This window comes from Plectropomus leopardus, chromosome 8 (genome assembly GCF_026936395.1).
Source record: "Plectropomus leopardus strain MGB_pleo_1.0 chromosome 8, ASM2693639v1, whole genome shotgun sequence".
In the NCBI taxonomy this organism is placed as follows: Eukaryota; Metazoa; Chordata; class Actinopteri; order Perciformes; family Serranidae; genus Plectropomus; species Plectropomus leopardus.
This window is the reverse complement of record NC_142183.1, coordinates 20,680,665-20,706,554: the sequence shown is the minus strand read 5'-3', so window position 1 is coordinate 20,706,554 and position 25,890 is coordinate 20,680,665. Positions and strand designations below refer to the sequence as shown.

General features: G+C 38.8%; 1 long non-coding RNA gene across 2 annotated transcripts in view; it reads left to right on the top strand.

The window, feature by feature from the left end:
* Positions 1-25,890, top strand: part of LOC148188931 (uncharacterized) — a 219,032-nt gene that overhangs the window by 152,598 nt on the left and 40,544 nt on the right. For both annotated transcript variants that reach the window (XR_015777132.1, XR_015777131.1), the window contains exon 3: positions 21,729-21,769. This is a non-coding gene — a long non-coding RNA (uncharacterized LOC148188931). The remainder of the gene's footprint in view (positions 1-21,728; positions 21,770-25,890) is intronic.

Sequence of the window (25,890 nt, the reverse complement as noted above, 5' to 3'; positions counted from 1 at the left end):
CAGCTCTTTAAAGTTAGTGTTCTCATAAAATGGAAACAGAAGTTTTTCACATTAGGGGAATGACTACTTATATCACTTTCCCATTAAAGCCGACAAATCTTCCGCCAGCAACACTTAACTACAATTTCAAGTAAATAAGCGGGTGCACTTTAGAAGGAGGGTTTTTTGATAAACAACCACAAATCAAAGAGTCAGTTATTATTAATTATGTGTAAAAACATCGTATCTTATGCCACAAAATTATATGTACTTGAATGTCACCTTTGTAGCTTTTTTTTGCATTTTCAGCAGCATCTTCATCAGCATTCAGTACTCAAAATCCTTTTAAGCACTTATTGCTTGACCATATCTACGATTAGATCACTTACATAAACCTGAACCAGCTCCACAAGTTCAGAAAAAGGAAGTAAATCAACTGTTGGGCTAATGAGATCATATCGTCACACATGCGGTTACAAAGGTCAAGACTGAACTTCAGACATTATGTCCTCCTTGGAAGAATGATTGGATCTGGAGAGAGGCACAGGGGAGCTTGAAGGCAATACTGAATAGTTATTTTTTGCCTTGTCTGTTGGAGGACTTTGTTTGAGTTTTGACGTTGACAGCTCCTTTATTTCTATCATCCATAAAGAGCCAACTAAGTCATTAGTGCTTGAAATGAGTCCTCCTGCAGAGAAACAAACAAAACACAGTGCTGATCTCAGGCCTCAAACAGACTGCCAATCACTAAGCATGTGAAGTTTGTAATGAATGGTAATTAAACTGTGTGGGGGACAGAGACGAATGTCTGTGGTTTGTCCTATGTGTGTTGTCGCTGCATCATTTCCACCATGGATTCAGTTAATCACATTTTAGAGAGCAGACAATTGTTTCTGGTTTCCCTCCAGTATCTAACCTCACAACATCTTACACTTCATTGTGTCTTTTCCTTTCTGTTCACAGCTGTCAGCATGTCTGCTTTGTTAATGTTTGCTCAACTATTCAACTACTCCTCCTTACCAGCCTGTTTTCTATGGAAACAGGATTATAGAAGGGAACAGTCCATGTCACTGGCATTTGTCTGGTTACAGGGTTTTCTCTGCCTCAGCAATGAAGGCCATCAACACCTTGGAATAAGATGTTGCTTAGATTGATTATGTTTGATTTTGTTGGAGGAATTAGTTGCTGATGGTTCAATTTAGGGTAATTAAGACTCTGTGGGGATCATTTTGTTCTTTTTTCACTAAACATTTTCTTAAAACTCTGATTTTCAAGTTACTTTTTCCCCAAAGTTGTAGTCCATCATGTCTTTTTCAAGCAATATGGTTTGTTTGTTTTTTTTAAATATCAATCTAAAAGACAGAGATGTGTAACATTAAAAAATGCACATTTACAGGGTTTATACAAGGTGCTTGAGGTGCTTGAAGGACTTAAATTAAGCACTCAGAAATGTAAGAACTGGAATACCTTGAAAACTAGGCATTTTTACCTGGATTACTTTGATTTGATTTTAACCACAGACTCTCTGAGAGTACATGAGTTGTCTGGTTGACAACGTCACAGTCTTATTTAAACACGAACACTGGTTGAACGTTACTATCTCTTAACCTTGTTTGATGAGATCATGAGATTATGCTCTTGATGTATGTTTGGCACATACTCACTCTTTAATCACATTCTCATTTTCTTTTATTTTATAGTTTGTCCTCAAGAAGTACATTTCAACCATACTCACTTGCACACAGAGCACATACACAACTATTTGTTCTGTCTTCTTCACACAGTGAAAAACAGTCAGACTCACACATGCTTACAGGTAAAGGTTGGGGCAATGTGCATTCATGCAAACTCAGATGCACAGGTGGACTTTTGAAATGCTGTGTAATTGCATTTTTGAACTCAAGCTTGTAGCTCAGCCAAGCATTCAGGTTCTCAGTTAGGATATACACACACGCGCATACAAATTTATTATGAATCCTGAATTGGCTTTGAGACCGTAGACCCCTTCTCCCAAACCCTCATCTTCTTCCTTATCAGCAACAATACGGCACTTAACTGGCTTAAATTGTTAAGCTCTCAGCTCTAAGCAGGACAGAGAGGCTCACCCGAGGCTCGGAGTCAGAAAAGAAGGGAGACAGAAACCCTCAGGGCATCGAGGTCTGTTGACAAGTGTGTGTGTGTGTGTGTGTGTGTGTGTGTGTGTGTGTGTGTGTGTGTGTGTGTGTGTGTGTGTGTGTGTGTGTGTGTGTGTGTGTGTGTGTGTGTGTGTGTGAGTGCGCCTGTGTGCGTGTATGCATGCATGTGTGTGTGTGTGTGTATGTGTGTGTGGGCTGGCAGACAGTGCAGTATACTGATAAGCAGGGTAGAGCCTATTAACTGTTTGGCCTGCAGCCTGAATGTCACTGGTGATTTTTTCTCTCTGGTCAGAGTCATTGTTACTGTTTCAGAGCCAGTGGGATGTGGGATGGTTTCCATCATGTTGTGTCTGTTGCCTATATTTTGGAAGAAGCTGTTTTTAACAAGAACTGTGTGTGTGTGTGCGTGCGTGCGTGCGTGCGTGTGTGTGTTTGCAGGTGTAATTATGCCCTTCTCCAGTTTATGTTTGCTTAATAATAGACCATATTAGGAATTACTCCCTTCACCCTGGTTAACATGGAAATAGTTCAACATTTTAGGAAATATACCTACTCCAATAGGATCAAGAGTTAGATGAGAAGAGTGATGTCATTGCCTGGCAACTTTACAGTGACAACAGGACTTCAAGTAGTGACTGTGCCCAGTTAAGAAAAAGCTCAGCATATAAACTGTCCTAAAACAACAACTTTATGCTTTTCATACTACACAAAATAAACAAAAAATATATATTGTGTTGGTTAATTTATAGTTAGCTGCATCTGTTCTTGCAGAGAATATAATAAATAGTCAACTTTGCTTCATATGCATGATAAGAGCACAAAAGACAGATTGGAATCAACTTAAATTCTCAATAATATTTGAAATATTTGATCAGCTGTGAGGAAGTTATCAATTTCTGCTGTGCATTAGATTATCAGTGCTAAAAACAACCCAGTGACTGTAGTATTAATCTGTGTATTTTTTAATATACCCAATTTTTGGACAATATATACATTGGTATGTAGTAAAACATGATCAGAATAAATATACTTTACATAATTAGTAGGGGCTGGTATTACCAGAGGCCCCATGATACAATATTAATCACTTTACTTCAGTCACAATACAATATTATAGTGATTTTAAACATTTTGAAGTATTACAATAACATACTGCAATTTTTAACATTTTTTTCCTCTGTTTATCATTTCCCCAATGGAAATATTGTCAACATCTGTTTTATCTATTGATAAGTTTTTTAGTCAATTAACCTCACAACAAGTACCCTTTATTGCAGCAAAATATATCTAATGGACTGATAAAGTAATTGATTCTATTATTCTAGAGGGCTGACAAATGTTTGATTTGTATTTGTGATATTGTGATATTGGCCATCTGTGTATCGATAAAATATTGCCACAAAAATGTCGCAGTACTATACTAAATATATTTTTTTCCTCACCTTTAATGATTATGATGCTGTTTTTTTCTGGAAAGGACATTTATGTGTTGAAAAAATGTACTCTACTTTTTATGAAATCAGCAGACTGTATCTCCAGATGTACAGGCAGATCTACACATTGGAAGATATCTGAAAGTGCTTGACGCTTTGTTTCCCCTGTTTACGGAGGAAATGGAGAAAAACAAAGAATCTATTTTAATCTGACCCAAATGTGTTTCCCTAGTTTATCTTCATTCAGTGTGTTTTCTTTTAGAAGTGTAAACCAGACCACAGACGAATAAATTGCTTTTAGAAAATGTAAAATGTTGCTTTTGAGCCCAGATAATGTCTGACCTTTCCCGTCTGAGGCCGCTCTGATGTCTGTCAAAATCCCATCACAACTTTTCTTCAATCTTAAGTCTCGCTGCAGGAGAGGAGCAGCATTTCTGCTGTCTTTGAATACATCAGATTAAGAGTACACAATGTCAAAATCATCAGAGGACAAAGTCAGCACCACATATTGGAATGAACTCATATAAATAAGCATTTTCCATTATAGCTGCTGGTTTCTGTTTACTCTCTGATCTATTTTGCTGTCTTGAGAGCAGCTATTATCACTTTTCCTCCTCAGTCTTTCTGTCTAATAGATTAGTGACAGTTCAGTAGGAAAAAGGAGGAACCAGCTTCAGAGAGGTTGTTGTAAGAGAGCTGACATGCTCACGTCCGCCTGCTAGAATTTAGGGTCATAAGAGGACGGACCTCACTGGTGATCCCTGTAGACTGCAGTGGAAGCACACACAGTGGCACGTACGTACACAAAGGAAGGCTGCATTGTTCCCTTTGGTGTCTGATCTTCTTTACTGTTCTCTCCAATATAACTCCTCTCCATTTCACTTTTGTCAGCTTTATGATGGTGATGATGTAGAGCTGAAAGAATTCATTGATTTGTCGGTTGACAGAAAACTAATTGGCAAGTATTTTTAGAATCTATTTGAGTCACTTTTAAAGCAGACATGACTTGTGCTGCACTGGATTGAATGTGAGGATATTTTTAGACTGAAATTCTTTATGTTTAAGACTGTTGGTCTGACGACACATTCCACCCTGGACGTGACGACAAATTGTGATGGGTATTATCATTAATTTTCTTCTGTCTTCACAAAAGTACATTAATTAATAATGTACATAATCTTTAGTTGCAGCCCTAGAGGTGAATAATGGGGTTAAAGAAATGTTGTTATGCAAGTGAAGTTTACAATGTTTCTGACTGATTTTAAGATTGGTTGTGACATGTGACTTTCTTTCAGTAATAAGTATTGACACTGGGGGATATACTTTCATTGCCTGATGTGTAAAATGTCTGTATAGTGAAAATTATTTATTAAAACAGACACTAAAAGGTTATTATGGCTCTGGGACCTCTGTGCTGAACTGATTAAATTTTAGTGGTCGAAGGTGATTGTGAACATTCGTACGTCTCATTCTTGTGAATGCAATGTTTGAAGAGGCCTTAAGGAAATTTCTTCAAATTTGGCTCAAACCACTTTGACTCAAGGATGAACTGAGTAGCATTTGGAGGTCAAAGGTCACTGTGGCCTCAAAAACATTTTTTTGCGCCAAAACTCAAGAATTCACTACTGACAAAATTTCATTTAAATGTTTAATAGAATAAAATGGTATAGTGATGACATTTTATATTCAAAGGGTCAAAGATCGACTTCACCATGACATCAAAATGTTTTGCCGAAACACTCAAAAACAAAACGTCACATAAATAACTCTGGACAGACATGGATGTAAACTGTAACTCCAATTTGACTGGTTTACAGAAGCATACACCTGCAGTGGTAATTGGAGTGTGAAAAAAAACTCTAAACAGATGGGCTGGCAACATTTTCTGCCTGAGTCACAATATTTCAGTAAAGCGTAACATTTGTAGATGCACTACATGCACCCACCATTGTTTATGGGACTGTCCCGGCCATGTAGCTGGGTAGCTAATGCTAACTAAATAGCTATTTTGATATATGACACACAATCAGATCAGACTTTGAGTTTCTGCCAGCTCTGCGCTGAAACTCATTAAACTGGTTTTCCATTAATTATTGCCTATTTTAGGGAGTTTTTCTCGCATTAAAAAAAAAGTGTACAAGTGCTTATTTTGGTGAAAAGGGGGCATTTTCAGGTCCAGCAATTTTTTAAACCCACATTAATGCAGCCCCATAATCCACTCTATTCAGAGGACCAGAAGTTGAGTTTATTGAGTTCACATCTATCATTACAGGGTAAAAAACCAAAGGTGCTGTTGGTGCCTGTTGAGCCAGAAGAGGATAGATAAGGCTGAGAAGAGCATTGATCTTCCCTGCGTCTTCTCAGGAACTTCTTCAATTTAATTTAATTGCAGTAAAACCTCAGTTTGTTTTGGTGTCATTAATATCTGTGAGACAGTGTGATTGTGTTAAAATTGACAACAGAATGATGTGTTTTATACCTACTACAATCAATATATCCATCCCTGCTGCAGAGCATCTCCCCCCCGCCCAACAGCACATAAACTGTTTGTTTGCTCCACAAAAAGTATTACAGGCCCACTGAAATATTTCTTTGCTGTTTTTAATCTAGTGCTTAACATATTTTACTGCCGTTCTCATTATCCACTGCAGAGAGAGTAATGGATAGAGAGCGGGACAGACACAAAACACAGATGAAGGTTGTACTGTGGACAGACAAGAGAACGTCTAAAGAATGTGATTAGAAAACTGTGTGAGCAGCTGGACTGCCGTTTATAAAGTAAAAGGATGGTCTCATAGTCGTTTGCTCTTTGTTGACACGTTGCTTTGTAAAGAGACGTATGTAGCCGTGATAGACAGCCTGTGTGTGCTGAATAGTAATAGCACTCAAAGCTCACTTCTATTCACACATACATTCATATACAAATAATTGATAGACAGATAATAAATTCTTGTTCACAGGCACCATTATGCACAGACTGCAGCCCACAGTAGTGGTATATATGCTCTTTAACTTAAACATTGAAATTATAAGGGTTCCTATAGTCATGACATTCCTTGAAAAGTTAAGAAATTAGAAAAACAGTTTTCCAGGTTTAGAAATTGTTTGGTATGAACAAAATGTTTTGGAAACGTTTTGAATATACATTGGTTCGGCAATTGCTCATGTGTTCATGAAAATCCCAATCATGTTTAATCTTATACATGAAATACATTCCCTGTATGACTAATTCAAAATCTAGAGCTGCGCTGTGTGATCCTCATCAGCATTTAATACCTGGGAAATGCATGTTTATTAATGTATGGCTTTTTAATGACAAATATAATACATGACTAAAGAAAGAGGCAAAGCTGAGTCGGACTGGATGTAGACTCTGCATCAAAATGTTTGATGATGTCCACACATGGGAGAAGTGGCTCTGGTCAGCCATGCTAACGAAACAGCAAAAAGGCCATTCAACAGACCGCCAGCTTTTACACAACTTCAGCTGATGCTCTACATCTCTATTGCAGCATCTAGTGATCTTCCTCAATATTTTAAACATTTGTATTGCTGTTGGTGGATCCAGGTCCAAAACTTATCGGTATGAAGTATTTGAATTTTACATATTGTGCTTTAAATATTCGTAGAAACTGCCCTATACTGGTTTAAACTATTGTAATGGATTTTTGCTGTTGGCGTGTATGGTGGCAGTTTTTGTCCCCCTCCTTCCCGCTTCAGTGCTCCAAAGCATGATGATGTGATGGGAGTGTATTAGCCTCTCTCTCCCAGCCCTGCCCAGATTCATGTGTCTTAATGTTTTAGAGGCACTTTTTGATTTCTGTGGTAGAGGCCCTTCAGCCAAAAATCTAGCGGTTTAATTACTCTTTAAAAAAAACATCATGTTGCAGACTTGTGGCTAAATTATAATTCAGCTACAGATAACTGATCGCTTACCTTCTCAACAAATGTTATCAGACTTACTGAGGCACTAAAATACCTAACAAACAGACACCTGTTGTCTCAGGGTGCTGTGCTGGTAGCAAACGTGTGTGTGAGTTGAAGCCTGATGAGTGAGGATGTGACCGTCATGAAGGAGCTCTGTCGGTGTGGAGTTGTTGTGGTTGTGTGCAGCAGGTCTGGAGCTGTTTTATGACATCACAAAAAAAGATTTGCTGCGTAGACGTTTCCATAGTAACAGCAACTCATGACATCCCACTTCTTGATTTACTTAAAATTTGCTCAGATCTCCCGATGGGAAAGTCTCATCCCCGGAGAGCTCATTAACATCTCAGAGGTGATGGTATCAAAGAGTGCGGCGACAGTGAGAGCAGCAGAGTTGTGTTCAGAGATCGCGGATGGTTAGAATGATGGATGGACTGGTGAAAAGGTAGGCTGGTCACACAGAAGGTCCACTGGTGTCCTTCTCTTAAATGCCATGATTAATTAAAGTTACAGACCCTTTCTTGTCTTTCCCCATGGAGAAATATCACAGAGACAAGCTGACATTTTGCCAGATGTCAACACAGACGTAGCAGCCATTTTGGAATTTTATAAATGGCGACCATAAAATGAGGATTCCCAATTTTCCATTTTATAGATGTCTGAGGCTCATAATTCTGGTGGCTAAACCTACATTTTAAAGGTCAAGGAATTCAGTAATGCTAATTTGGAGAAAGTACAAATGACTAATGCTATTGTTTTTTCGTCAGTAATATTTTATTATTTTTTCCATGGAATAGATAAAATCTATAAACAGTTATCTGCATATGTATGCAGCATTGAAAGCACTCCTCAATTCCAAGATTGGGGGAGAGATTGAGAGATTAAATGTTCATGCTGTTATCGATTAAGGGAATGCGTACTAATATTTACTACACACAAAACAAACAGCTACACTTAACCATATCCATGCCAAACATGATGTGGTTTGTGCCCTCATAATATGTTTTGAGCTATAGTCCATTCTCACCACAAAAATGCATGATGCGAGGTGGCTGGGACTGAAATTATTTCTCAAGAAACTTGAGTAACTCAATTACTAAAACTCATACATGCATTTTTTTTTTTTTTTTTTACATCAAAGCTTCATTTAATCCGCGATTATTACTGTCACACGACACACTTGCTGTGCACAGGTGATGTGATTTGATGGCCAAAACCATCTTAGTTAGTCTTGTTGGTCATCTAGTTAGTTAGTCCACCGCTCCAACAATCACCAACTTTAGTTTGCTCAAAATAAACCCTTAAGTCACTGACTTAGATGTGAAAATATTCTGCTTTTCCCTGCAGTGTCTCTCTGTTGTTGCTGGCCGACAGTTACATTATTCTATAACGTTATCCTCATCATCTGCAGTCGCCATTGGTCAGCTCAGCTGCTTGATCCACATGTAGAGACGGCCCTCTAGTGGCGCATGCTGTGCACTACGTACAATACACTCTAAATACAGCCTCTCCATATGAGTTTATTAGAAAGAAAGGCATCTGAATTTTTGACGGTCCTACTGTCTGGATTGCTAAATAAGCCATCAGAATTACAAAATGGAGGAGGAGAGAGAGGGAATAATCAGAGATGAAGAGAAGAGTCAAGCCAGAGAAAACAATAGAAAGTGTCCAAAATTTGAGATTATTTCAAGCTGATAAATAAATAATAAATAAATAAATAAAAACACTGTAAAACATCTGTTGTAAAGCCAAACTATTCTACCACAGTAGATCGCTACAGAAAGCATCCATTCAATGCTTCCATTCAATGAAGGAGCACAAGTACAAGGTAATTTTAACATTTAATGTAAATAAATATGATTGTTGAGATGAAGGCTGAATTCAAGTTGCTGTCTACTCTTTGTGTATTTGGTCTTGCTCTTTAATAAAGCAAAAGTATATCTCATCCCATTTCTTGATTAATTGATGGAATAATACTAAAACAGTTGAGAGCTACAGGTTTAATGGAGGCATAATGTGCCTCAAATTCACACACGCTGAGGTTCGGTTTCCTGAAGAAATCTAGCGACCTTGTAATAATAAATGTAATTTTATGCTCAGTTCCGGGTGGTAACAAATATACAAATATCACCATTTATATTCAACAAGCATAGCTGCCAGTAAACATTTTGTCTGTAAAACATTTGTCGCTGTTGCCCTCAAAGTCTGGGTACCACAAATTGAAAAAGAAGGATTTATAGAATTAATTCCACATTTGTTGTTACACAGTTCTAAACTTGCAGTGAGTTATTGATCATTAAGGGTACTGTAGGCTACATCAATATATAAAATTATTTATTTAACAGTTCCTGAAGGAAAGGAAATATTGGCTCGGTGGGATTCAGGCTGAGCTCAGCATTTACTGCAAATACAATTTCTTTGACCTCCAGAAAAGCCCACACAGTAAAAACATATTTTATTCCAAAAGTTAAAAAGAGTTTCTCTCTCTTTTGCTCCCTCTCTCTTTTCACTTACAAGCAGAACTGCTTTGTAAGGAGTTTAGTGTGACACTTAGTCATGGCCTGGAGTAAATTCTGTGTCTGCTTTTCTTTGATTCGTTTCGGAAAAACCTGACAGGTATATCAGCGCAGTGGTATACAAACTACCCCTCTTTTGCCGTCCCTCAGTCACTTTCTTTCACACACACATATACAAATAAACAAACACCCACACAGAATATCACACTCAGGTGAAACAGGTGGGCTATTAAAAGCTTATAATTTTCACTGTGGAGATCTATATCGTGCTCAGCGGTGATATTATTCCAACATCTGTCAGCTAGAGGAAAGCAACTGAAAATAAAACAGAAATGTTTGGAGCAAGCTGTTGAGTTCTTTCAGTTGCAGACACAGACAGACGGCTACGACTTTGTTTTTCACACCATGGAGAGGTTATGGAAGCACCACAGCCATATAAGAGGTGTGTGAGAACTGTAGCAGGGAGCTGATACTGTTAGCAGTGGCGCCAGAACGCCTCAGCAGCCGCAAACTCAATTCATCACCTTCTAGCTGTTAGCTCAGTGGTAGAGCTCACCTCACACATAATAGTGGCCTGTAGATTTTACAGGGTTAATATTTAGTTTTTGTGTTTCAGTTCCAGTGAGAGCTACTTTGCAGATACACATTGGCATAGGAAACTTATCTCTACTCTACATCATGGCATTTGTATTATTTCCTTGTCAAAAAGCAGTACATTGTCTGGTATCCTAACTGGTTTTGTGTGCCGTGTTGTATTTACCCTTTCTTTGAATCATTGATAATCGTTTAAAGCAGGGGTAAGTAGTGTAATTTTTGTAATCTTGTAATAACTGTTTAGCGTATTGTTATTGAAGTGGACTGAGCTAACACTAGGCTTCTGCACGTACTTCTTGCCTCTGTTTTGAGGCTCACAGCAGCGCCTCCAAGTTAACATATATGTTGCTAACTTCAGAGAGAGACTTGAAACACAGAGTGTCCCCTGCCCCACTCCCCACCGCTACGGACCATTTCGCCATTTTGTGGCTGCAGAAACCTGAATCCAGCCAGTGCAAACCCTCACTCCAGGAGACTGGACAGCCCCAACTCTGTGTTAGACCAGCAAACTTTCTGTTGCTGCTGTTACACACGCCTGGGGGGGGGGTTGCGCTGGCCGGATTTCAGCTGCTACAACGGCCATCTGTAGGTCTGTCTCCTCAGCCACTCTCTGCTCTGCTGGGTAAGCAGTCCACAAAGGTGGAGGGACCATAGGGATAAAAAACGAGAGAGAGAAATAGCGTGGGGCAAGTACAAGGTGAGCGAATGAGCTGCATGCAACTGTTCAGTGAAATAAGATTAAATAAATCAGTGTATGGAAAATACTTCATTACTATGTACTGTAAAAATTCTTTCTTTTTTCTTTTTTTTTTTGCCTTTTTCAGACTTCTGCCCACCTATTTAACCAAACAAAACTAAATATGCATAACTTTTGAAATTGCTCACCTGACAAAGAAAAAGTCATAGGTCAGCAGACAGACTAACAGAGTATAAACAGATTGCAGCGTTCTGCAGCTATTCCATCCTCACTTGTTTTCTCACCTGTACATATTCAGGCAGTCTTGTTTCTGTTTGCAGGAATCTTTTCACGGCTATTTGCTCAAATAATTCATAGAAAATTTCTCCTATTTATCTGCCTATTCTCATTATTTTTTGTCAGTGTTTTGATGCAGCAATCTGACAGTTACTAAGATATCTCTTCTTTTCCTTCCTTTATTGCCTTCTCATTATCTGTCCACCCATATATGTGTTTGCCCTCTCTCACCTTCCTATCTCTTCCCTCTCTTTCTTCCATCCTTCTCAAATAGCCAGTGGCAGCAGGATTTTCATAGTGTCTCACTAATTGAGAAGCATGCTGACTTATCTATTATTCATAACTCTAGCTGCACCAGTCAGTGCCTTTGCCAATACCAGATTTAGGGTGAACTCACACCTATATTCTGCTGTAGGGCATGGATGGAAACCAACCTTGAATTTGAATGAGCTGAGCATTATGTTGCATATTTGATCTGTGGGTGAATAACAAAATGTTTTTATTTTTCTAACCACTAAATGTTTACAAGAAGGAATTCTGATTTTTTTTTTTCCATTTTATTAATTGCTAAAATAGGGAGGAAAACATCACCCTGAGACACAAATTTAGAGAAGCAACAATCTTTGATAACTGTAAGCACATATGGACCTTTACTTTCCACGAACCTGGTTCTCCCACAGAACGTCAATTCATGATTTCCTACACTTCCAAGAGGGTCTCCCAGCAAAACCGGCAAGAGTTTGAGGCATAGGTAGAAGGAGAAATACGGATAGTAGAAGTGAGCTTCCACCAGGTTGACCTTTGTAGAAAAAATGACAATTGTGCTGCTTACCCAAAATGCAACACAAATTTTGTTAGGGGCAAGGTTATTAAAGTGAAAGCTACAGTTGGTAACTTTTAAAGAAACAACTCTTACTTAGCAACTCATATTTGCTGAAACTTCCACTGTCTTCTGACAATAGTACATGTGACAGATAATCTGTTCAAAAAATCAGGTTCCTCTGCCTCCTCCTACATCCTTACATTTGCTGCACTCACTAAGCTGGTCCATCTGTCTTCCATATCAGATTCTGTTTCTTTCTTTCACTGACATTTCTGTAGCTCCATGGGATATATCTGATCCATCCTAGACCAGAACCTTCTCTATCTACAGTGTAGAGAGGAAAGGAAATGGAGAAAGTGTGGGGGGAGACAGGGGTGAAAAGGAAAAGTGAAAGAGTTGAGCAAGGCCGCAGACCCATGAATAAAACAAGTGCATGTTTCTCTCAAAATGGTGAAGCATTGAGATGGGCAAGTTTGAAATATATGATCTCATGTTTTTTAATTGTGTACAGAAAAGAGAAGAGAAGATCATATCCTTCCTCCATTTGAGGATAGGATGAAAGGGTTAAGATACACATGAAATGTTCTAAGCTAAACCTCTGAATTGTACATTTGTAACTAAAAAGATGATATAGACAGCTACAAATATGGAATATGGAAAATGGTACCTGCCCGTCACGGGCCACAGGTCATTCTTTTGCAAGTTTGAGTTCAGATAATTGCAACTCACCAGCCACTGTGTAGTTTTTAATAAGGGCAATGAAAAAACCTGTACATTTAATTGAAAATCTTATCATAAAAATGCCAAGTAACTTTTTTCAAGTGAGGAAGAAACAGTGTATTGAGAGTGGGGATAGAAAGGAATTTCAAAAAAGGAATTTATGGACCTCTGTGGACAAGTAACTTTAAAAAGCTTGTTGGCTTTGCAAATTTGATGAAACTTTTTATATGTAACTGCAGATGCTTTGCACATCACATCTTATGTCACTTGTTCTCATTCTCCTGGTGACAAATATGGCAGCTTGGTCAGTGGCCTTTGGTGTGGGATTCTGATGCACAAGGCACCTTTTAGCATCTGTATGAGACGTACCAGGATTATAACTAACTTGGACGTAAATCCTTTGTAGCAATAACATAGTATGATATGAGAGGAAGTGAAGGTAGACAGGAGGGAGGTGGGACTGATCAGTCAAATACATACAGGACTTTCACCTAGGAGACCACTGTTTGTGTCCTGTGGAAAAATTTTGAGATTTTCTTTTTTCAGCCATGTTAACTTACTGAAGTTTCACAACATACATACTTACTTTAACCCAAACAATGATCTTTGTCTAAACCTAACCAAGTAGTTTTGTTGCTTTAACCTAATAGTTTTGGTGATGAAACACGTTTCTTTTTTTGAATGAGCGCTAGGCATGTAATGAATCAAAATTGACATGCTGAACTTGAGCACCCAAAACTGATGCAAGGGGGGTACATACAACATCATAGTTTGAAGCATTTGGCAACTGACCAATTTGCCATATTTGACGAACTGGGAGACACAACGTGTTGCACAGGTACAATGATATATAGATGCAGAAAAAGTATGATTCTCAATCAGTGGTTTTCAACCTTTTTTGTGTGAAGGATCCCTAAACTGATACACATTCACAGACTTCCACTTGAAAGAGTTCTCTTCAGGGACCTCTATGTGAAAAGATTCTGGCTGCTAGATATGATTAATACCAGAAGTGAATAGTTATGGATATAACGTTGGAGGAAGAGAAAACTTTTGGATTCTTCGTTGAGAACCATTATTCTGAATCTTGTTTCCCGTAGATTTAATGCTCCTCTTTCTCTTATATTATCAACACAAATATATAGATACAGTATTCCCACAAGTTTGTACTGTGTTAAATAATGAATAACTGCCTGTAAGCCAACTAATGCCTCAACAGGACACCAGTACTGATAATACTGTAAAGATAAAATGTGTGAAAACACACACACACACACACACACACACACACAGAAGAGAGAGAGAGAGAGAGAGAGAGAGAGAGAATAAACAAAACTCACATGGACACAACTGTGTTTCTGTACAACTGGTAGATTTAATCAGATGTTATTATTTCCACTACAGTGATTTATCTCTTGCACAGCCAAGTCTTTTTAACCACAGTCTTTATATTTAAACACAAAACTATGATCAGCATCTCTTGTCAGAGACGTAATTTGTGTAGTTGCACAGTAAGTAACCTACTTAGTGGGAGTCATAGTTGACTATAATGACTCCCTACTGGTCTACTTAAGCTAAGGAGAGAGTGTGTGTGTGTGTGTGTGTGTGTGTGCGTGTGTGTGTGTGTGTGTGTGTAAATATATACACATATATATATACACACACACAACACATACTAAGTGGATCCCTGGGCACACTTTAATACATTATGAAACAAAATACACAATGCATTATGAATATGTGTAAAATAATACATAAATGAAATATATAAAGCCTCCAACTGTTCAGCATTTGCCTGCTTAGTGTCTTGTTGTGATAGAGATGCAAAAGCACAGAGTTTCTGAGGTTAATGGCGCATCCTTTTGGGAAGATCATTTTTTAATCTAGTGACTCTACAGCTGTGCGAGCCAGACACTGTGAAATCCAGTCATCTATCCAACCAAATCCTCACAGTCACATCTCCAAATCAAATCTGCCTAATAACTGTGCCATGAAGGCAGTGAATGAGCTACTAGCCAATGGCTGATACCAGTCTATCACCTAATAGATACAGAGGACTGAAATATCCCCCACAGTATCCCAGGACACCCTGTCCAGCTGATGCAGCAGCTGTTGCCAGAATGCAACGGATGCATGTTACCTGCAGAAACACAGGAAGGATGTCAGACGTGCCATCTGGCTCATACAAATCAGCAGCACAGCTCAATGATTGAAGCCCTGTGCAAACACACAGGGCACACTGAGTTTCTAATACATTCATCATAGGCTTAGTACCAACTTTCTGTCTGTAATGATTTTCACTTAGTTTTGGAAAGTTGGCAAATTGCTTTAAAAAATGTTCTCATTATTCACAGAGCAGTCAGGAGCATTCTGCAGTCTAATTCATTTTATTCCTCCCTGTGTGACTCAATGATTATATCCTGTTTGACATCTTTGGTATTTATGCCTGCATGGCCTCACAAGACAGATGACAGCGGGACAGGGATGTGTCGTTAAACCTTTAGTTCATTAACGTAATTTTACACAATGCCCACTGCTGACTACATTTAACAGTTAATTCTCTGTGTGTTAATTACTATAACCATTACTGCAAAGACTATAAGAGTGTGCGTGCCTTTAACTGCGTGTGACTCGTCTCTGTGTCTTGTGTTTGGCCAGTTTCCCGTTTGCCACAGTCCGGCTCTCCTACCACTGTAATGTAGTAAAAGCTGCATCATTCATTTTGATGGCATTTTAAATCTGTCTCACACCACCTTGTCCAGGCTTTGGAGGGAGAGGGATGAAATACATGGACATAAGTCTGTTATTTATTAGTGGTGAATGAGGAAACAGACAGTAGCAATAAAAAGATGATACGGTCTCAAAGGACAGTTTTATATTCTTGTAATCACTTTGAAGGATTTGAGTGACACTAGGGCGAAGTCAGGGAAGGCTAAGTTAATGCTTTTGAGATGAGCATACTTAAAATATTAATGAGGCTCTAGGAAAAGAAAGGTCATTTGTAAGACTATGGCGAAATACTAGGAGAGCTGATTGTAACATCTCAGTGATGTTTAACTCTTTGAAACCTGAGGAAGTACGCTTAATTTCTTTAAAAAACATGGGAGGAAGGCAATGAGCAACTTGGCAAGGAATGACCCAAAAATGAGTAAGAAATTACAAAAAAAAGTACAAGGAAATTGTACTGAAATTTAGCAACAAATAAAGGACATGAAAAACAAACAAACAAGGAAAGTACTTGAAAAAATGTTCTTAAAAATGCTCACCAAGGTTTAAATACCTTTGGCATCCAACCTGCAGCACAAAAAAAAAGGTATGTCAATCCAGGTTTGACAGATTTATTTTATTTTATTTATTTTTTTTACAGAAATTAAACTATAATGCCAAATCTGAAACAAAGTTATTTACACAAGTGTATTGTTATATACAGTCAATGTTAATATATCACAAAAATGCCACATCTTTAGCTAAGTATAAAGAGCACCAAAATCATCTACCCACTATTAAGTAAATCAAATGTGATATTGTGACAATCTGTACACATTTAAGTGAGCTACTGTATGGGCTAATTTAATAGTTAACGATTTTGACTTTTTTCTGAGAAGAGTTGTTGTTATGCTTTCTTTTCTCTCGCTGAAACTATGAACAAAACAGAATTTCATCTGGCACATGATAATGCCATTTCCAGTTGAAGTACTTTTTCAACACTATACGTCCCATGGACAGGCATGAGTTTTTACGGTATGGATCAGTGGCAAAATCCCATTATTACAATGTAGCATTATAAGGAGAAAAAATAGGGTGCGTCCCCTGAACAGAAAAGTGTCATGAATGGCTAGAGCAACTGTAGTAAAATCCAACGTATTCATGAATTTGGGTGCATTTTATGAATCTAACAATATAAGGTTATCTCTCAGAAAAGTAGCATGATAATACTACTGCCTTTTTTATAGCTGTATGTTATATATGTTAGCCAGTCCCTGTCAGTTTTTTTCATTTTTTTTATCAATCTTTTAAATATTTTGGGATTGCCCTGCCCTCTGTTGCTGTTGTCAATACCTTTGCCATTTCTGAAAAAGGAGCTTGTTGTGCCATAACACGCACCACATTCACCCTGTCATTTTAGCTGGCCATAACCCTGAACCCTCACTAAAATTACAATCTCCCTCCGTCGTTTTGACTGCGCCGTAATCTGATGGGCTTGCTTTTCCTTGTCCTTCCATCTGAGTAGTGCCTGCTCCTGCTGCTGCGCCTGCAGCCTCTCTGTGTCCTTCGGGGTCCTTCACGTCTCCTGCCTGAGCCTCTCCCACTCCACTGTCATCATGCTGGAGCGGGATCTCTCCTTCATGTCTCTCCTTCTCTCCAATGCAGCTAGACGTAACTGTTTATGACAGAGAGGACGTGTGGTGTTATGTTTTTATTAGTGCTGGGCATAGATTAATTTTTTTTAATCTAGATTAATCTCACTGCAATCCTGTAGTTAATCTAGATTAATCTAGATTAAAATTATAGATTTGAATTTTGCCAAAGACATTCAAAATAATATCTATCTATCTAAATGATGAAAATGCATCACAAACTGCTTGAGAAAGCTGTTCTACTATAATATTTGGTAAAGAAAAATAATGTTCCATAAGATTTACTTTGGTGTTTAACTTTTTTTTATTTTGTTAAACACAGACATTTAGGAACACAGGTTCTGTCTCCATGTGGAAAAAGCTTTTTCCTGCTAACTGGAATGAACAGCAGAGGGCGCAGCCTCTGATAACATGACCCTAACTGAACTGTGGGCCTACATTAGAGGTCATGAAGAAGACCATTAACAGTCAGCAGCTTTGTGACACGGCTTGAGCCAATCACTCCAGTCACTCAGGCAGACCAGCTTCCGCCTTGTTCAAGCCCCCTCCGCGTAATTCGACCAGGTGTACATCCGCGCTTAAACAACAAAGTGAAATCGGTGCCTTGCTCACTGTATAGACCCAACTTAGTGAATAGTTTATCGCGCAATAATTTCCTTATCGCGCGATAAGAATCCCGCGTTAACGCAGCACGTTAACACCGTTAACGGCCCAGCACTAGTTTTTATACAAGGTGAATTAAGTTAAAGTTTATGCTAAGTGGACAAGCTAACTGTGTTAATGGTCTCTTCTTACCTGGCTCAAAATTAACACCTGCAGCCGCTGCCTGACTACTAGTCCTGTTTTTGACTTGTTCACAATGCAGCATTATCAGGGATAGTGAGTTTACTGTGTCTGTAACCCTGTAGCTGCAGCTGCCCCGCCGGGGCATTATGTTTTCGGGTTGTCTGTCCGCACGTCCGTCACATTCTTGTGAATACAATATCTCAAGAACATCTCAATGAAATTTCTTCATATTTGACACAAACATTCACTTGGATTCAGTGATGAGCTGATTAGATTTTGGAGACCAAAGGTCAGGGTCCCTGTGATCATGTTTGTCTCATTCTTGTGAATGCAATATTTGAAGAACAGCTTGAAGGATTTTTTTTTAAATATGGCACAAAAGTTCAGGTACATTCAAGAATGAGCTGATTAGATGTTGGTGGTCAAAGGTCAAGGTCACTGTCACCTCTCACTCTCATGAACACAATATTTGAAGTCGGCCTTTATGGAGTTTCCTCAAATTTGGCACGTCATAAAACAGGTCTTTGGGCCATAACTCAAGAACCTTGGGTGCTCACCTTGAAATTGTGATTGCATAGATCTTCTGTGCTGTTGGGGGAAAATGCATGTGAAGCATCCATGTCTCCGTGTACATGGATGTAAACTGTAAGTGGAGCTTGACTGGTGTGCAGAGGCATACAAATGCATGGCGGTATATCCAGTTAGAGCACGGTCTTGGAAAGATTTGGGCATTCACCAGGCAGTTAGGAAAAGACACCATTGATTGGCATTGTGGAAATTGCAGGAACAAGTGTTTTTGGAGCTTTCCCTATATTTAAGGGTTTACATGTCAGGATATCTCAGCCTTTGTCACATCAGTGTTGACCATACTTACTTTCCTCTCTCTCTTGAATTTGATAAAAACGCAGTGCTAAATTGCTGCAACACCCTCTTTGTACTGTTTTTTTGATGGAACTACAGGTATTGAATATAAATAAAAAATGAAAAGAAAAATATTTTCTGTTTAATATATTTTACTCTCCTGATTTCTGAATGCATTCCCTAATAGATATACGGACACACCATCAGTTATTCTTAATAGCTTGCAACTTAATTGGCTTGATTTGTATTACTTTCCATGAGTCAGAACATATTTGAGGTTAAGAAACAGATGAGGGAAGGACAGGAAGCTGTCTCTTTTCTCCTGGAATTTATCTCTCTCTAAACTCGCTCTCTGTTCCTCTCTCTTTCAGCCTGTATAATTTGCCCTCGATGTGTTTGGAATTACATGTCACATCAAATAAGGCTATCTGGCTTCTGCAGCCTGTGTGTGTGTGTGTGTGTGTGTGTGTGTGTGTGTGTGTGTGTGTGTGTGTGTGTGTGTGTGTGTGTGTGTGTGTGTGTGTGTGTGTGTGTGTGAGTGTGTGTGTGTGTGTGTGTGTGTGTGTGTGTCCAGCAGTGCAGTGGTACCACCGCTATCCTCAGAACCAGATTTCCATTAAATGAATCTCTGGGTTGACTTTAGTGTTCAGAATGAGTAGCAGGGGGTTGTAATATATCTGATAGAAATACAGTATATCATTATCACTGACCTTTCTTTCATCTGCATGGTCTTCATCTGTCTTGCTCCTGCACCCATTTAAAGGAAGCAGAGGTAAATAAAGCCACTTTGTTTATATTCGCTAGTATACCACGTTGAAATATAGTGCAGTGCAGAAGTGTTCTCATGAGCCATTACTGCAAAGCAGGAGAGATGTTTCTGATTTAGATGCACAGCACACACAAGTTTGGGTAGCTGGTCTTCCATAATTTTGCACGCATCAATGCAAATAGTTTTTAAAAGTTGTACTTTTTAAAAATCTTCTAATCTAGGAGGGACAGGTGGACTGTTTAAGGTAAGGGAACAGACAAAACGAAGCCTTAAGATATAGCGGTGGGGAGGCAGAGAGAAATTGTTGGTGAAAAAAAAAAAAAAGAAGTCAGTACAGCCTGAAGAGTTGAAGCAGCTTTGGGTAGTGAGCTGTGAAAAGGCAGAACTGTGGGCTGAACTGGGCGGTTTTGTCATCTCTCAGTGGGAGAGGGAGTTTTTTCACTAGGCTCAAGCCAACTGAGCCACTTTGATGAACTATGGGGGCCTTTAGCTGTGGGTAATGATTTGTATCCAGCTGTGGGTGATGAAGAAGTTTATCTATTGAAGCACGTGCCCAGCAGCATTGTGAAAAAACAAAGCACCGGTTCTGGATTGTGACAATGAGGGTATCAAAGCGTTTTCAGAGCTGGCTGTCACATTGATAGAACAAAACAGCTGTTTGAGGAACCACCATTCGTGTGTGTGTGTGTGTGTGTGTGTGTGTGTGTGTGTGTGTGTGTGTGTGTGTGTGTGTGAGAGAGAGAGCGAATAAAACGAAATATGTTGGCAGCGAAACCCATCTTTATTTTCAACAGATTTAGTCCCGCACTCTGTAGCACATCACCACACACACATCACACATCTGTTTGCCCAAATCCCATCTGTAGTGCATACAACATGCAACTGTGATTTATTAGTAATATCCCGGTGCTGACACACACACTTTGATCATACACCAGTTTGATTGTAATAACGCCAACATGATGCCCTTGGAAGATAAACGGCATTGGAGGCTACATTAGAGGGTTGCTGTGTAGGTGGGTGAAGGGGGGGGGTCATTTTCAGAGGACAACCCTTTATTCAGTATTTAACTTCAAACATTTGCTTGTGGGGCTAATTGAGGATGACAGATGAAGAGAGGCTAGCCTGCTTGCAGAGTGTAATTGGAGGCTAATTCTCTGCGATTTGTCTCATCTCAATGGGACAGATCGGCGGTCTGGGGAGGGGAGATAATCAGGTGAACAAATCACTGTAGTCTGTCTCTAAATTCCTGTTGAACTGCTGGACCTGATAAGCCAAGCTGATTACAGATGAGAGCAGCACAGCATCACTGCATGCTGCATCATCTTGTGTGTGTGTGTGTGTGTGTGTGTGTGTGTTTAGATCTAAAGCCATCACAGTCAGGCAAACAAAATTATTATGCCCTATGAGAGACACTCTACACTGTGGATGTTGTTTGAGCAACCGTGTTAACTCTTCAGTGTGCATGCCGGTGCATACTCCTTGTGCTTTAACCTGATAACACTAATGCCACTTGGCGTCCATTTTGTCTCATGGTGTGGTTTGTTGATGCATCACAAATAAGGATTTTGGAGGGATGAATACTTCATGAAGACCCGCAATCCTAAAGGCTCTTTAAATATTTGCATTTCATTAACAGAGAGGGGAATAGACAGCGAAGAAATTAGAGAGTTACAAAGGAGCTGCACTAATCTTGTCATCTCACTGAGATTCTTTTATTTTCATTCTCAAAAGCCCAGTGATGTATGTGTAGAAATGTACAAAAGGCATGAACACATTTAATTAAGCAAGCACATTTTCTTTATGTGTCTTTCTCTGTGTACGCTCAGTTTTGTTCTGCTGTTTTTTTTTCCTCAGGATGACTGTCTTAAGAGCTCCTGCCAAGTCCCTTCAAAAAGGTAAGACCTGTCTGTCTTTGTCCTTTAATGTATGCTTTTGGCATACTTGAGCAGAAGAGGGAGCAACAATTGTTTGTGAATGGGAAGAAGTGACAACATGAGGGCGCAGTCAATATATATATTTTAGGTGTATTCCCACTCGGCGTGATTGACAAGTCTGAATTATGGAGGAAGAATGCATTCAGAGTGTTACTTATTTTGTTTGTGTTATTGTGTGACTTTGGCATTAGTTCGTATTCGCCCAAGTCACGCGTAACTGATGGAGGCTGTTGTAGACCAGCAGCACCCACCCAAAGCTAAAATGATTGTTTTTCTCAGTTTAGTCTGGCGGCTGTGAGGAGAGCATAGATGGGGAAATGGAGCCATTAACGGCTCCCTTGTTGGAGCAAGCAGTTTGATGGAAAGGCAAAGCGGTGAAAATACTCTCAACATAGCATATGTTTTAACTAGTATTTATTTGTTTCAGGTCATCTACTGTATGTAATACACTGAATATAGAAAAATGCCCCATGCAACCCCACTTTAAAAAATCTGAACTATCTCTCGGTATTGACTGACATAACCCAGCGCCAGTGGTATCAAACTGTCTCTAGTCAGTAACTAAAGGTAATCTCATGCTAACAGTAAGCCCTGTCATTGTGAGTGAGTGAGTGAGTGAGTGTGAGTGTGTGTGTGTGTGTGTGTGTGTGTGTGTGTGTGTGTGTGTGTGTGTGTGTGTGTGTGTGTGTGTGTGTGTGTGTGGCCGTGCTCTTTTAGTAGAAGCCCAAAATACAAGTATGAACCTTTAAATGGACACAATGATGAAGTTCCTCTTTAAGGACAATTTAGAATCATTGTACAATATCACAGATAACATTTTTAAATGACTAGTTCCTCTACACACTGGCAGAAATAGAGAATACAGCAAAAGAAGTAATTTAAAGAGAAGGTGATATCATTCAGTGAGGAGAAGGTGACTCTAATGTGTATAAGGTCATTATAAAGTGAAGTCTTTGGAGCTGCTTTGTAAAACTCTAGCTGCTAAAGGAATATGTCGCTATACTATCCACCTTTACAGTTTCTGCTGAAGTAAGTAAAGTTAACAGAGCCATAGAGGAGGCAAAATTAAGGAAAGAGGGCAATTTGCAGTTATGGATAGACCTTTTTGCCCCTTCCCATAATGCCTCCCCGTAGTTGATATATGGCAGATCTTAAAGAGAGTCTCTCTTTAAAACAGTGTTCAGAGAGAGGAAAGAAGAGGGAGATATTAAGAGAATTAGGTTAAAGTTCTTCTTAAAAAAAACTGTGCACTACGTGGCCCGCACCACACAACAGAATAATGAGAAGGAAGCAACTAGCTGATGATGATACAGAGCGTATAGCTGCTAGATGTTTATAAGAGCCAGATATTTCCTTCAGGAGTTGCTGGAGACCAAAACAGAACTTGAAGGAGAGTGATTATTGGATTAGACAAACACGGCTGCAAATGAATGCTTATGTTGCTCCCTATCTGTTGGATGTCTAAATAAGCAACAACAATCAAATAAGCAGTTTGTGAAAATGTTGGCTATGTCAACTTTCTGTAGAGGTGAAGTCCGCCCCCCTCTGGTGGCCCATCATGGGACATTATTTCAGAAAAAAAAAAAATGTGTGCGATAGTTAACAGCAAGAGACAAATCATTCTTTGACTCCACCTAAATTGTGCCATAAATTACACGTTTGTCATTGTGAAAGATAATCTGGAAGTTTTGGGAGGTGCAGTTTGTCATAAAACTGTTAAAGTATTGGACTGTGAAAGTATGTAGTCAGAAAGACTACACAAGTCATGTAAGTGACGTTTTAACTTTCTCTCTCACTGAAGCTATGCTACAAATGTACTCATACAAGTTACGCAGTGCCTTCCGTTCATATCCTTGATTACAGTGATTCCACTCAAAACTTGTGGACACGTTGGCTGGTTCACTAGAAAACACAAAGGTTGTAATTATCCCGAACAGTAACGCTTCAAGAGCCAAAGCTAATGTGGTAGAAAAGGGTTAATCAGTGGGCCGCCATGTTGCTATAATGTCAGGTGCTTTTATGTCGGCCACCTTGTCGTCTAGATGGATTTTGCCTAAGTTTACGACTTGAACGACCATTTCATCAAACTTTTACATGTTGGAGGTCTTTTTTTTCCTCAGAGTATTAATTCTCATGGACACTGGAAGAGGAAGGACTTTGGCTTTTTCGGACACCCCAAAGTAGCAAAAGAAAGCATGCAAATCTTTTGGTAGAGCTTAAAATAAAAATTAATGTTATTTTACATAAAGCACCATCTCACTGGGTGTTTGCACCATTTACATCAAAGGATTTGGTTGTTTTTGTGGTTCTTAGTTGTATCATTTCATCATAATCAAGACTAAATCTGCCTGATTTTCAGTCCGTGTGGCCTCTTTTAAACAAGAACTTTTTGTCACAGTTTTACTGAATCAGATACTTTTTTACATCTGATTATTTTTATGCCTCAGCTGTAGAAGAAAATATTTAGTCAGTTTTGACAGAGCAGAAGCAGACAATAAATCAATGCACAATACAGGATTTTGGAAGCCAAACTTCACCTCCTTTAATGTGGTTCTTCTGAAATGTTCACTGACTGCACTGAGATTGTGATGGAAGCTTTTGCTGTTAATCTTACATCCTGATTAATATACAGGGCTTTATTCATTCTTTTCGACAGTTTTTGGCTCTGGGTCTTTTAGGAATGATGAGAAATACAAATAAATGATAACAAACTAAATTGTTTTGTCCCTGTTGAACGCACATTAAGTTTTTCTCTTAACACATTTCTTTTTCTTCCTAATGGATTCTCTCTCTCTTTAAATCCTTTCTCCCACTTAGCATGTATATGTGATCATCCCCTCTCTGATTTTTTTTTCATCTCTCTCTCTCTCTCTCTCTCTCTCTCTCTCTCCTGTCTGGCTTGTTATCTACTGCACTCCTTTAGTGAGTTTTCTCTTCTTTTCTTTGAGAAACTCTCATTTTTTATGTATTGAGCCCTGTAGATGAATCTCAAGTTATTTCCCTGATATGGATGACAGTGAATCAACATACCAAAGACCTCTGGGATTTAGTTGATAATTATTTGCATGTATTTCACACATTCTTTAACAAAATGGTTTTCTTGTTATTATCTAACCAATCTTTTCGTTTTATTAGCCTTTTATGCACTGCTTTGAATCGTCATTGGACCAAACAAGTGCTGTAAGCATCTGCCGACTTTCTCCTGTTTCATTTGAATTCAAGCTCAAACACAAGTGTGAAGAGTGTTTATTAAGTTTTTGGCCCAATATTTATAGATAATCTTTTCCTTTTTTGAAATTGCATCAATAAAAAAAGCATAGTTCAGAGATCTGTTTATATTCACAGTGTGTTTACGACTCCATGAAATAACTGGATGTGTTTATCTTCCTGTCTGTGAAGCATCACAGACACACCATCTGATCCAGCAAACAAATAGGACAGCTGTGACCATTTTTAGTGATGATTATCAGAACAGACATTTAGGTTTTATTTGTCATAGCTTCAGTTCAAATAGTGTCAGTGAAGAGAGTTTATATGGATTCACAAACAACCTTTCAAGCCTGCGGCGGTGTCTTCCATTTGTGCTCGATTTATAGCATGATGTTTTCTACCCAAATGTTTTCTTTTACTTGCACCTGCAAGGAAAATTTATTCACCCCCAAATATGAGACTTTGAGTGAAAAGAACATTTCTTTCCTGTGAAATGAGGGATAACTACTGACATTTCAGGCGTGTTTACTTTCAATTTTACCTCAAAATACACTGATATAGATCAGCGGTTCCAAACTTTTTTGGCTTGTCATGAAATGAAGCAATGTTTGCTTGCAACCTCTCATCACAGGCTGTTTGTCACCAGTCCAAATGAACTAGAGTGATTTTTCAGAGAGTCTGAAAAAATAATCTTAATGCTCTGCAGCAGAAACAGTTTTTTTATCCTCTTTCCTATCCTATTAATCATCTCATTGCCCCTCTGATTTATCTTGTGACCCCTTAATGGGGTTCTGACTCCCAGGTTTTAGATAATCCAGCTAAATGCTTGTTTACTTTGTGTATGATCAAGTGTTTGTGTTGCTTGCAGCATT